The sequence below is a fragment of the Cydia pomonella genome, unplaced genomic scaffold (genome assembly GCF_033807575.1).
Source record: "Cydia pomonella isolate Wapato2018A unplaced genomic scaffold, ilCydPomo1 PGA_scaffold_70, whole genome shotgun sequence".
NCBI lineage: Eukaryota > Metazoa > Arthropoda > Insecta > Lepidoptera > Tortricidae > Cydia > Cydia pomonella.
The window spans coordinates 38,511-53,655 of NW_026907903.1; positions in this window are offsets into that span (position 1 = coordinate 38,511).

Sequence of the window (15,145 nt, forward strand, 5' to 3'; positions counted from 1 at the left end):
ATACCTCTTCTTGTTATAATTTGGATGTCAACTGATGGGCTGGAAATGTTAACTGGGTCATCAGCACCGAAAACAAATACCATCAGTTCATCTTCCTGATCCGCTACTAAGTCAAGTTCTTTTGCAAGCTTCCTGGTAATATAGCTGCGACCACTGCCATTGTCAAGAATCAGCCTTCGTGTCTTAGTTCTGTTTGAGTTCTTCGGCCCCACCTCCACAATTGCCGTCTGTAGGTAAGAACAATAATTATGTTTAATATTGATATCATTATGTTTAGATAATGACATAGATGCCATAGATAACTCAATATTATTATGACCTGGCTTTTGTGGACATAAAGCTTGATTATGACTTCCTTTGCAGAAGAAGCACGGCTTCCTATTGTGGCATGTTGTTGTTCTATGTCCTTCCTTGAAGCAAATGTAACATCTTTTGCCTAGTTTCTTTTTCCTATCGTTGATATCCTGGACCACTGTGCAGGATGCATTGTAGTGCGCGCCTTGGCAAAAAATGCAAGCCATCTTAGGTTTCTTATTTTTTGACATCTTCTCAGTATTCTCCGGTAGTTTTCTTTTAAGAAACCCCCTTTTATGGGTTATCCTCTTGTTTTCCTGCTTCCCTTTCTTCTGGTGGGTAGTTATATGTAAAGCTGCTGTAGAAATGTTGTCACTACTACTTGGGACAGGGCTTTCTTTAGCACTTTCCATTGCAGTTATAATTTTTTGTAGTCCGCTTCGTATATTATCTATATTATCCGTTAGCGTTAGCAAGTGTAACTCATATACCACCTTCTCAGGGAATTTGGATAGTATGGTAGACCTTAAATGATTTCCATTTATGGTTTCTCCTAAACTTTGAAGGACTCTTAAATGTCTCTCTATCATATTCAAATTTGCTCTGCAGTCCGTGGCATGGTGCGTTGCTCATTTGAGTTAAGTATATTTCATCACTTCAAAATACATTATTTAGCTATTAAATACATAAAATAAATTCACAATTAAATAAAACACATTTATTTGTATCTAATCATTGTTTTCCTTCCGTATATTATATTAATGAGCCCGAGCTAGGATTCCTAGCATAGGGTTCTTCTGAATGACGAAATAGGAAAAAACGTTCTGTTCCTGTGAGACCAAACTAGGATTCCTAGGCTATGGACTCTGTACATCTTGCATTTCTAACAATGTGTAAACGTACATCAACTTCTCATCTGTATATAAGTTTCTAGGTCTCCACCGTTCTATGAGTTTCTAGGTCTCCACCGTTCTATGAGTTTCTTGGCCTCCACCGTTCTGTGAGTTTCTAGGTCTCCACCGTTCTGTGAGTTTCTAGGTCTCCACCGTTCTGTGAGTTTCTTGGCCTCCACCGTTCTGTGAGTTTCTAGGTCTCCACCGTTCTGTGAGTTTCTAGGTCTCCACCGTTCTGTGAGTTTCTAGGTCTCCACCGTTCTGTGAGTTTCTAGGTCTCCACCGTTCTTTCTGTTACCTCTCCGTTTTACCTCGGAGCCTCCCGAGCAAAACGAAAGGTGTTTATTCTAACGAACATGCTTATGCTTCGCTTATTAATAATATGTTCGCACAACATCTCCACCAATTTGTCGTGACGTCTATATCAATGTAACGTTGCCAACCAGAGTAAATATTCTTTATTACTCTAGTATGAAACCATGCCTGAGTAGAAACAAGACATAACGACAAGATACTTCTGAAAATATACAACATAGTACTAAAGAGTAAGAGATGAAGTGATTTCTAGATTTATATTCTGATCTAAATTCTAATACCATCTATATTCTATTCTGATTGTTTGGCGGAGATTCTTTCTCCGCCGCGGGCCTCCACAACTCCCCTTATAGCCCGACCCTGTCCACTCACAACCATTTGACTTATTCTTGGCTGCTTCTATTCTAATTCTCGTTCTTAGTTATCCCTTCATCTCTCTAATCTTAATAATGATGAAACTATATTTCTAACACTCACCGATTTACACCCGCAGGTCTTCCTTTTATTCTTTCCAACTGATTCCCCCTACGAACATTGTTCCATTGGGGAAAAGTCTCTTCTACCTCCTACTGACAAAGATACGTTCAAACCTTTTTTATGTTCTGTCAGTGTTACCAGTATAAACAATTAAATCTGTTTAAGGCATAGACTTACCTGCTATTTTGTTGAGGCTCGCGTTCGTCGCGACAAGGACTAAATCGTTCGTGGAAGGCAGATTTCACCGGCAACAACGCTGTGGTAACAACAGACAAAAGTTATCATGCCGAGGTTTTCCCGAGAGTATACAGTATGGGGCTCTTCAAAAAAGGAGTGTACAGGTTTTTAAAGGGTCGCAAACGCGCATTTTACACCTCTGGAGTTGCAGGCATCCATAGGCTACGGTGACTGCTTACCACCGGGCGGGCCGTATGCTTGTTTGCTACCCACGTGGTATAAAAAGGGGCCCATTTCTCGAACTCTAATATTATTAGTGTATTGCCATGACAACACATACGACTTGACAGTTGGTAGACTAATATTATTAGTATAATACGGTTCGAGAAATGGGCCTCAGAGAGTCAAGCTTCTAACTCTATACGCCCTAACTCTACGAACCCTAATTTCATGAACTCTGTATTTTAGTCAAAATATGTAGCTTAACCGTTTCGCTGCCGTCACATGAGCGTAAGGTGAAAAATTCATTATTAACTTGTTGATTACATTTCCGTTATACAATAGGTCGTGCAACACTCTATAATGAGTTAAGACTACCCGTTCGAGTTGCTGAGCGATTAAAAATCAATTTAAAATGTAATAAACAAGGTTTTAGCGACAAATGTGTGAATAAACTCTAAAGTGAACATTTCTGTACTTAATTATCAAAAGTGTTGATCTCAGAACAGTGATAATATAGAGATATCGGATATATAAATGAAGGATTGTGGTAAAACGGTTTGCTTTTGAGTGCAGTGCCGGTTAAGATAAGAGTCCGTGACGCGAACGCGGATAGTTGTATGAACCGCTGCGGCGCTTACGACTTTTATAACGACATCCGCGAAAGCCGTCCTCTTAGTGTCCTAGTGCAGAAATGAACAGTAGCTGAACCGTTTTAACGTCGAATATTCTGTGCTAATATCCACTGACGAACTTTATCACCTACCAACATTCTTGTGTTTGAAACTTCTTTGTTCGGCTTTTTTTTTTGGTTTTGGTTATATTAAAGTTAAAATTAAAGTTCGAAGATGATTTGTCAAGCGTGCTATGACCCAATTGATGGCCTAGAGGAATTAATATGTGTAACTTGTAAAAGGCCCTATCACTATAAATGTTTTAACATAACTACAGCTGCTTTCATGGCAAGAAACTACGCAATACGGCACGATTTTCGTTGTTTATTGTGTACAAACATAACATCTCGCCGTAAAAATGATAACACACCTGCGCGAGGCCAACTTAGTTCTACATTACAAGACCAAGACCATACAAATATGTCACTGGATAATGTATCAATAAATGATGAGACAAACCTGAACCTCGGCGACACCATTGGCTCCCCGCAACAAATACAAAATTCTCAGCCCATCACACTAGACCAAATCAGTTCCCTGCTTAAAAACAAAACTGGTTAGTTTGCAAAAGAATCTATAGCAAATATAATATATCTTCATTTAAAAACGAGCTCGAAAAAATAAAGTGGAATGATTTAATTTCTATGAATAACAGTTCAAATGATAACTATAATCTATTTGAAAATGCACTAAAAACAGCCTTTAATAAATGTATTCCAAAGAAAACTATAAAAATTCAGCCGAAAAAATCTCACCTAACACCGGGTTTAAAAATATCTTGTCAAAATAAAAGGCTCCTAAGGCTACTAGTATTACAGTCTAAAGATAAAACATTACGAAACCATTACAGAAATTATTGTAAAATATTAAAAAAAGCAGTCCACGCATTAAAAAAACTTAATAACAAACTTAAATTCAATAACTCACACAATAAAACCAAAAGTATGTGGCAAATAATAAACACGGAGACAAATAAAAATCCACCAAAAAATAAAAATAATACTCAAATTAAAATATCTGATAACAAGGTAGAAACAGACCCAATTACAGTTGCGAATATTTTTAATAATTTCTTCTCCTCTATCGGAAATTCGCATCCGACATTTAAAACCGAAGCATCATCAAAAAATACGACCGAAAACTCATTCTTTCTTCGTCACGTTGAACCAGATGAAATCCTTAAAACAATAAAAAACCTTAAAAATAAGTCATCTTGCGGCATTGATGAGATCCCACCAACTTTAATTAAAAGCTGTTCAGAAATTTTAGCTATCCCATACACTAAACTCATAAACCAATCATTTTCTGAAGGCTCTTTCCCAGATGCACTAAAAATTTCGCTAATTAAACCGGTATATAAAAAAGGAGATACTACAGACGTAAATAACTACCGCCCAATTGCTCTACTACCGACACCAGCAAAAATATACGAAACTGTAATGATAAAACGTCTCTACTCCTTCTATGAAAAGTACAAAATTTTAAATGACAACCAAAATGGCTTTAGAAAAAACCGGTCAACAACCCTTGCAATCTACAGATATGTCCAGCAAATTACAAATGTAATAAACGATAGAAAATATGCGGTCGGCCTCTTGCTTGATATGAGTAAAGCATACGATAGAGTCAATCACAAGATCCTCTTAGACAAACTTTATAATACGGGAATTAGAGGCACTGCCTTTGAATGGTTCAAGTCATATTTCACAAACCGCGTCCAGCATGTAGACATCGAAAACGTAGACTTCGTGACGGGACAAATCCAAAAAGTCAGATCTGCAAGACTTCCTGTAACCGGCTCTATCCCCCAAGGCAGTGTCTTGGGATGTATCTTATTTCTTGTTTACATAAACGACCTTCCCGACATACTAGAAGACCATTGTACACTTTTTGCAGATGATGTTTCGGTATTGTTCCCATGGGACGATGTGTTTGGTGACGTTGAAAATAAGTTAAACTCCACCTTGAATAAAATCGTAAATTGGCTACAAAATAATAATCTAGAACTTAATCTCAAAAAAACAAAACTTATTCAATTTAAACCCTACCAAAAATCCCCCCTGCCTTTAAATTTCAGCTACCAAAATACATGTATAGAACACGTCAGCTCGGCTACCCTTCTAGGACTGGAACTAGATACTAACATGTCTTGGAAACCGCACATCCAAAAACTTGCAAAAAAACTATCCTCTTTTATATACGCCCTCCACCACTTGAAACGCGTTACGGATTTTAAGACAGCTCTCACAGCATATTACGCATACGCCTACTCTAGATTATCTTACGGCCTAGTGCTGTGGGGAAATAGCAGTGATGTAGACAAAATTTTCATACTACAAAAAACATGCATTAGGATACTAGTTAATATTGACCAACTAGACTCCTGCCGCCCCTATTTCATTAAGCACCAAATACTCACCCTGACCTCTATGTACATATTCGAGTCGAGCAAGTTTGTCAGGAAATACATCGATTTATATACGCCTTTAATTAATAATAGGAGAAACAATCGAAACTTAAATAAACTAAGATTGCCACTTTCCACATTAAAGCTTGTTACGTCCGGCCCTCATTACATGACCATAAAAATTTATAATCACCTTCCGAATTCCCTGAAAGACCTAAATAAACCTAAGTTGTTTAATGATAAATTAAAAATATTTCTGGCAAGTAAATGTTTCTACAACTTAGATGAATTTTTTAGTGAAGAATATGATTAGGAAAATACAAATAAATGATTAAAATGTACCTAGTTTAAGCTAAGTAGATTTAAGTTATCTAAATTTAAGGCTTAAATTGCTATGCCCTTGCAGGGCGTCACATGTATACCTCCTAAAATGTACCACCTTTAACAATTTATGTAATGTGACATGCAATAAAATATTCATTCATATTCATTCATTCATTCATTCGTGTAGTAACTACCTAAATAAAATGTATGACTTTCTTTCCTTGATAATTAGACCATCAGGAGCCCGATTATGACTTTTATTTCTTGTTTTGAAACTGTTATGGATTTGATCGGTCAACAGACAGTGACAATAGGGTTGTTTCCAATTTTTTGAAACGCTTGTATTACGTTCTATATTAACTAAAAGTTGCCCTAAAATTCAACTTTTATACTAAAAACGGCTTTAAATATGTTAAATCAACAAAATATATTTTGACAGATGCTTTCGCGCCCAAAACGCTCTTTGAAATTGTGTGACGTCACAGTTTACGGTTTGACACATAACTACATACACACGTAGAAGATACCTAAGATACGAACTGTCAACTGACATTTGTCATTTGTTGTTTATCGCCTAACTGTCAACAGTGTCAATCCGAGAGTTGTGACATCATCAGAATCTTTAATGACGTTTCGAGTTTGGTCACGTGACGTGTGCCAAAAGGTATTTTAAATTCAATATTTACAAAATTATGGTCATAACAGGTCCCCTAAAAGTAGTTTAACATGTTCTTATAATCCAAAAGAATTTATTGGGATACAATTCTTCCCTAAGATTTGTAGATGGAAATGACCCTATTCTGATCCAGATCAGAGCAGAACAATCAGAATCGGCCTCCTGTTTGCTACTTTGTGCCGAATTTTGCCCTTTGCCAATTTACGATGACACGCTTTTCTGCAGTTAAGTGCTTTAATTATCCTAATATAACATCTAATATTTACCGATAACAAAACATGCCTTTACACTCAATAAACAAATAATGATAGCAAACATAATTTACTAATACGGTACCTAATAAACAATTCCAATTCCAATAATGCTTATTCCGTTGCTCAACCTCAAGGAAACAAGCGCGTTCAATCAAATACAATGTGTCCTCTTAATAATTACATCGAAAAGGAAATCTTTGACGCATATTACCCATTATTCATTTTCCAATCTGTGCTTTTAATCCCCCCATTTTGCGTAAATAATGGATTCTTAACTCCAGTTGAAAAAACTTGTAACATAAAAACACTTCTCGGCATCTGCTTGCATGTTATTTCTCGGATTATCTTTTTCTCGGTTTTATACGATAAATTTACGAGAATTTCTTCTCTTCCAACAACTGTTATATACATGGCAGCGATGCATGCAATTATATACTGTATAACAGTAATATTAATTTACTTGTTTAATATAGTACACAGTTCTAATGCTCTACAAATTTTATTGAAGTTACGTCGAGCTTTGCTTATTATAAATTTGGGAAAACAAGAATTGTTAAAGGATTTCAAGATTTGGAACAACGTTTGCATCATAAGTGTTTTATGCTTTCATTTTGTAATAAGCGTGATGAATAATATTGTCCAAAGTGAGAGGATAATTAATATTTTAGGAGTATTGGGATATTTAGTTTTCGATTCACTACTCATTTGCGCATTTCGAACCATTTCATTAGGTGTGTAAAATTAAACAACTGTTACAAGTGTATAATATTTATGTAATCACTATTATCAATCAAATACAACGAACACAGCTTAATGGTACGATCGACACGAGCCAGAAGGTTGCCTCAACATCTGTACCCCTAGTGTAACTGTGATCGACATCATAACGTGACGAACGCGTTTGCGTTAAGTCTCATTTTGTATAGGATTTTGAGGTTCCAAAACGTCCCGCTTGGCGCGCTCTTTCGAAATCCAATACAAAATGAGACTAAACGCAAACGCGTACGTCACGTTTGGAAATCGAATTTATTTACACTAGGGGTACTGTTTGACTATATTTTTGTGTTCAGTTTATCCAAGTGTTTCGATAAATAACGCGAGTTCGTCACATCTAGATGTTCTACAGGGGCCGCCATCTTGGCAGCCACAAAACAGTCCTTTTTATTAACATTTTTGTTATAACGACTATTTATCAAAGATTGCATTTATTACCACTTCTAAACGTTTGTAAATTATTTTGTTATTACTTAATTAATTATGATATATTTGTATCTTATATAAAGTTATCTATTAGGTTAATTAGTATTATAACATTACGTGAAATATAACTCCAGATGCCTCAATGCAATACTGTGGTAAAAGGCTAATCAATGACCATATTTTTATTTAATATTAATAACTAGTATCAAAAGAGAAATAATTCAACAAAAAAAAGAAAGAAAAAAAAAGAAAAGAAGTTAAGAAAGGTCTTTTGCCAATAAAAATGATATAAATTATCTTATATTTCTAACAGGTGCTAGTACATTAGCATCATGGAATCGCAAAATGATAATGTATACTGATGAAAGTTATCTTTGTATGCACAGAGAAGAGATGAAATTAATGTTTGAAGCATATGTGCTTATTATCAATGTATTTGGTATCTGCAATAAAATATATCAATGCACGGTAAGTTACTAAAATAATTATTACTATGAAGAAATGTCGTAACTAGTTTAAAAGAGGTTAGTGCTTTTAAAGGCGCCCACAGATTACCAGTTCGCCGGACGATATCGGCCTGTCAGTTATTCGCAAAAGCTGTCAATCGCGAATAACCGGAATAAATTGACAGGCCGATATATCGTCCGGCGAACTGGTATTCAGTCTGGGCCCCTTAAGGGCCTTTAAAAATAAAATGTCGATAAATCATAAATTATTATATATCCGTCACTTCGATAGTCGTACATCAAATCCGGCACTGAAATGGGAGTCTAAATAATCATTTTACAGTACATATGGTGCTACTTTACCGCACTAAACCCTGCGCGGTAATTAGCACTTACCTGTCTATGTCGAAAAAGAGTCATATGTAGGTACTGTAAAACGTACGATACACGCGCGAATAGGTAATTCACTACTTGTGTCCATTTACGATTTTCCTACTTTTCGCACTCGTATCATAATATTCTATTATGTCCAAGTTTACTCACACTTCTCTTTATTAAGAGGGAAGAATAGCATTTTGAATCTAACGAAATAACGGTAATTTTTCTATGATATTCTATTTCGGGAGAAAACGGTTTCCACTAACTAAATCTTAACAAATCACTTTGATTTTGATGTCGATCGCTTCAGCATAATAAATTCTAGGATTACTTACAGGTTTCGCTTTTTTGGAAAAAACATGGAAAACCTTTTTTTTCATTGAAAGGGAAAAACGTTTTCTCTTATTGTATGGACAATCACGTGGTATTCTTCCCTCTTAATAGTTTAAAACTTAATAACGGCAGAGTCGGCAGAATTAACTAATCCGGACTTTTGTGTCATCATTATTACCGGATTAATGAGATTGTACTCTACACGGCTTAACATGAGGAAACCGAAAGATTTTTACAGTGTATTCCTGATCACATTTAGAGACTAAAATGTCATATAAACTTTTCGGGATTTCGCCTAGTTTCAGAGTTAATGCCAATTAAAAAAAACTTCTTATTGTAACTTAGTGCAAAACGTCTTTTTAATGGCGATGATGCCCTTATATCTAAATATCCTTATTGATAGATGTCAAAAAGTGACAAGTAACCTTTACAAAAAAAAAAAAACATGTGAATATTCATTTTCAGTGCCAGTTTTACCATGAAATTTACTTTTTATGTACATTAAAAATAACATTAAAAAAATGATAATTTTTTTTTTTTGGCAAAATTTACATACACTCGTAAACATTTTTCCTTCTTTTTGCCTTAGAAGTGCGTGGTTAAAATCTATCGGGTTCCACGTGTTACACTGTGTGTACTTCATATGTGTATTGTTTTGTGTATACTCGTATGTATACTTAGGTTTTTTTTAGATACTATACCAGTTCATCAGTATGTTTTTCAACGCTCTGTTTTACATGGAGGTCTCAGCATCTAAAATGTTTGATCAGGTAATACTTGTGTTATAATCCAGCTATGTTTGGCTACATACAGTTAGTTCAATTAGAATTAGCTTTTTATATACCAAAATTACAACCATTCCTCCTAATCTATCGAAAATAAAAAATATATCTACTAAATATACCGACGCAAATACGCGGTGATGTTTGACGCCAATATCTGTGTCTGTGGCATCTTAGCTCTCCAGCGGATTACCCGATTTCGATGCAGATTTTTTTTAACGTGAAAGTGCGTTTTCTTGCGGTAGTTCTTACCTATATTTCATAAAAATCGATCTAACCGTTGGAAGAGCATCACCCCTTTTATAAAATGATGTAATGATGTACAGGTTTTTTAATAGTTATGTTCTTCATGAAGGCACTTGAGATGAGATTTAAAAGGAAAAGTTTAGTTATATATTTTTCCTACTCCTCTACTGTTATCTGTCATTTATGCATTCATTAACACGAATATAAGAACATACATAAAAGATTTCAAGAAAAGTCTATATTGTCTATTCCTCATAAAAGCTCTTGTGCTTTTATAAGCTATAATGTTACTGCGATTAATGGCTACCAACCTAACAAAACCAAAACGAATACAGTTTTAAACTAAGTGCATTGATGCCAACTTACAAAATATTCATTTGGTTGCATAGTAAAAATAATTACTTCATAAGTCAGAAACACGCATGTGACACCCGTAATATAGCAACACCCGTAGACTACGAAGATCGCTTAGCGTTGCTTGTTAGTCTCCGTAGGCTACGGTGGCCAAAATTGAGAAAAAACTGTCCAAAAAATTAATTTAGCAAGTAGCAAGTACCAGGGCCTCATGAGTTGCGAGGAGGTGTCGCCGACCGGCCGGCCGCGGCCCGGGGCGGGCCGGGCGCGTAACAAGGTATGCTCGCGCGTCTTGGTTATATACTTTTGCTGTAATTTGTTTACCTAAATTAAGATTTATTTTTGTTGACTCGTAGGAAAAATATTGTATGCAACGTTGTATAAGTAGGTCAAAAAATTCTCGTGGCGTATTCCTTTACAATGTTCGCCTACGCCTTCGGCTCCGGCTCACATTGTAACTCACGCCACTCGCCTTTTTTGACCCTTCTTATACAACTGTTGCATAAAATACTATTTTAAGTAATTTACTTGAATCATTTTAAGCAAGAAGACAAAATTCCACGTCAAGTGACGATCTTTGCATGGAATTTAAAGGGCGCCCTAACCCTAGCCATCCTGAGCGCTTCTTGCGAGCGGTTTTACCGAAACGTGCGAGTTAGCGAGCTAGTGTGCGCGAGAGCGATGAGACTCGATGGCTCAACGAGGGTTTATGAGGGTAAGTCCGATCAAATGTGACGGGTAAAGGTACCTTGTGGCGGTTGGCGAGAGCGATGACACTCGATGGTTCAACGAGGGTTTATGAGGGTAAGTCCGATCAAATGTGACGGGTAAAGGTACCTTGTGGCGGTCGGCGCTTGTGCAATAATTAACGACGCATTAATGCTGCGATGCTACGTGACGTAAGCGCCAACCGCTATAAGGTACCTTTACCCGTGGAACATCGTCCTGACCGAATGTCAGAAATATCGACCAACAACTAATTAATAATAATAATAAATATTATTTTTATTTATTTTATTCATTCAAATTACAATTTGCACCTTACATTGCACTTTACATAACATATTAAACAATTTTAAGACACAATTATGATACAGTACTTTCAGGCATCTCTCTTTCTAATAATCTTTTATAGGATCTTATTATAGGACACTATTACACCAATTGACTAAGTCCCACAGTAAGCTCAATAAGGCTTGTGTTGCGGGTACTTAGACAACGATATATATAATAAGTATATAAAAAAAATATAAATACTTAAATACATAGAAAACATCCATGACTCAGGTACAAATATCCGTGCTCATCACACGAATAAATGCCCTTACCAGGATTTTAACCCGGGACCAAAAGCTTCATTGACCAATTGTTCACAGAAATGCGCAGAACATGTAAGAACGTGGTGCGCTGCAACCGCTCTGTGTTTCAACGGCTGTCCGTGTTCGGCGCCTGCGTCGTGGACGCGAACACGCCGCTCCGCCTGCTGCTCATAGTCGGCTCTTACACCGTGGTGTTGCTGCAATTTTCTCTGTCCTCTAATATGTGACTTCGTGATCAGTTTAGCACTTAGCAGAATAGATAATGGTGCTACGCACAGAACAATCAGTTTGACAAGACCGAAAGGTCACGAATTACCTTGTCCTTTTCTTACTAGTTTGCTCTCTGTCTGTCGTCTAATCCCATTTCATCCACCCTGCTAATAAAGAAAGCTCCTAGATAATTCTTCTTTTATTTAACGAAAACCGCGAATTTTCAGAAAACCGCACCCAAATAACACTAGACCCTACTCATAGTGTTGTGTTCCTGTCGGTGAGTAAGGTTGCCAGGGGAGGTTTAGGCTAGATTAGGGTAGGTACATAGGCTATGGAGACTATGCTTGTTTGCAACCGACGTAGTATAAAAAATAACCACTAGTAATAGTAAAATAGTTTTTTATGTAAAAATTTTGAAAAATGCTTGGATTGAGAAATATTTACACACTGAATTTAATTTATGTACATGTAGGACAGTGGGCAATTTTAATTGAAATTGGAACCAATACCAAAAGCTAACGAAATAATTATCTAAAATCTTTAATAAAATAGAGGAAAGAAGGAATAATAATAACACAGGAAATGAAATCCAAAAATTTCAAATGCTGTTGACTGGTTTGCCGGATAAGTATATATATCGTGCAACGACAAACTTCGTAATGTATTGTACTATCGGGAGCGTTGACGCGGTTCACCTCTTGCGAAAAAAATTGCCTCGATCCTTGTAACGAGCTAAACTGCACCCCCCTTAAACAAATAAATAAATATTATAGGACATTATTACACAAATTGACTAAGTCCCACAGTAAGCTTAATAAGGCTTGTGTTGAGGGTACTTAGACAACGATATATATAATATATAAATATTTATAAATACTTAAATACATAGAAAACACCCATGACTCAGGAACAAATATCCATGCTCATCACACAAATACATGCCCTTACCAGGATTTGAACCCGGGACCATTCGTAGGCAGGGTCACTACCCACTAGGCCAAACCGGTCGTGAGTTTATCACGAATAAATGCGATGATTTCTGATTTCAAACCTTTTTATTCAACACCCAAACATTCTAAAGTTCATCCTGTTAATGCTAATATTATATATATTAAATAAATATATGTATATTAAATAAATAAATAAACATTGCTGTTGGTTATGACTTATGTGTTATCACCTGCCCGCCTGCAAGACGTTTAAACTATAAAGGTTGTCGACTGGTCGACCGCAGTGTTGGCCAAACGTCAATTAGAATTAACCATTACAAATTGAACCGTAGACTGTAACCGTCCGTTACGGTTTACGGTTCATTTTGTAATGGTTAAGGGTCAATAGGGAATATTACGCGAAACTCTACACAGGGGACGTCAAACGTGTAAACAAACCGCCTTGATGCATCAATGTCATATTTTATTATATGTGAAAACTTCTCAACACACAGTTTAAGGCACAGGCACGGTATGTATAAGTTACTCCATGGTTGACGAAAGGTGCTAGTGCTGCACTCTGGCGGCAGAACATTGCAGTCATACTCCCTATTCTAATTAACGTTCGGTCAACAGTGGTCGACCGTCAATGATCCCGAAATTCCGGCGGCTCGGCTGTCCGTAGTGTCCTTCGCCTGCGCGGTGGACGCGACGAAGCCGCTGCGTCTGCTGCTGCTAGTGGTATACGACTACCACTTTTCTAAATTGCAATAGCACAAATGCAGCTTAGTCTCAATACTAGTTCATATCGGGTGTTTCCTGTAACAGGAGCAATAAATTAAACTATAGACTGTACTCCTCAAACTGACTAACATTTGTTTAACAACTTTGAAAAATAACTTAAATTTTGATTTTTATTACACATTGAAGTTAATTCTAAGACGCAATGTATTACGAATTTTGTTATGTTTAAAGCGTGACAAGCAACGTCAAACACACTGATGTCAGCGTACATTGAAAATAATATTAATTTTGTATGAAAAAATTAAAATCTAAAGATTTCATAATTTTTAAAAGTTGTTAATCAAAAGTTATATCGTTTTAGGAGTACCATATACGATTTAATTATTTGCTCGTGTTACAGGAAACACCCGGTATAATTTTGTATCCGAAAATTTAGCAATAAAGAAGATAAATCTTCTTCCACTCCAAAAATTAAGTGTAGCAGAAAAAAAAAAACATACTTAAGTTATCCCCCTACATGTTTCTTTCATAATAAGACAAGTTTCTATGTTATATTTTCAAGATAGTTGTAATTTTACTCAATGTCACTACCAATGATAATTCAGTTCGATAAAAGTGAACCATAGAACCCTGTAATATTGGGCCAGCGATATTATTAGGTACCGTTTATGTCCTTAAAATAACAGAACTGAGAACAGGAACATAAATTGGTTGCAATGTTTGATTCAAATAACTGTTTGAAGTTTATGATTTAACTTTAAAAAACGCGCATTATGTACACTTAAGAATAACACTTACTTATCTGTGGATATCTGCGCTGGTTTGCATAAAACCAGTATGAGTCGGTTGAGGTGTCAGCAATCACTGGAAATGGACTATAATTTTGCTCGTGACCGTCACAATAAGCTTCGAATTAATTATAATAATTATTCATATTAACTACATAAGGTAGAACTACTAGTGCTCGATGCTGCACCAGTACTCGACATGGGCACTTTATGTCAAAGTGACAAGGATTAAATTCGAATACAGAAAAATCTTCGTTGTTCAAATTTAACCTGTATTTCCATGAAATAAAGTGCCCATGTCGGTGACTAGTGCAGCGTCGAGCTCTAGTACTTCTACCTTATCTCTTTAGGACACTGATGTATTTTGTTAGGACCGTAACAATTTTTATAATGTATAAGATAATGGAGACAAGCCGGCCACTCTAGCCTTCACCGATAAACACGCCCAAATTTAGTAACAAGGGTAGCAGTAAAGATTTCTTTACTCTCAAAATTGTATACTTTCTCCTAGCTCTTAGTCCCCGGCAATTAGAGAATTCAAGAAGGTTCTCGAAAAGTGTAATTAAACTGAAATTGACAGACATTATTAGATCATCTCACAATATACACTTAGTAGTATAATAACAGTTCGATAACAATTGCTATCCATTGACTCGGTAGAAATGACACTTGTGCCTAGTATCGTGTTTTGTTTAAGGCGCAT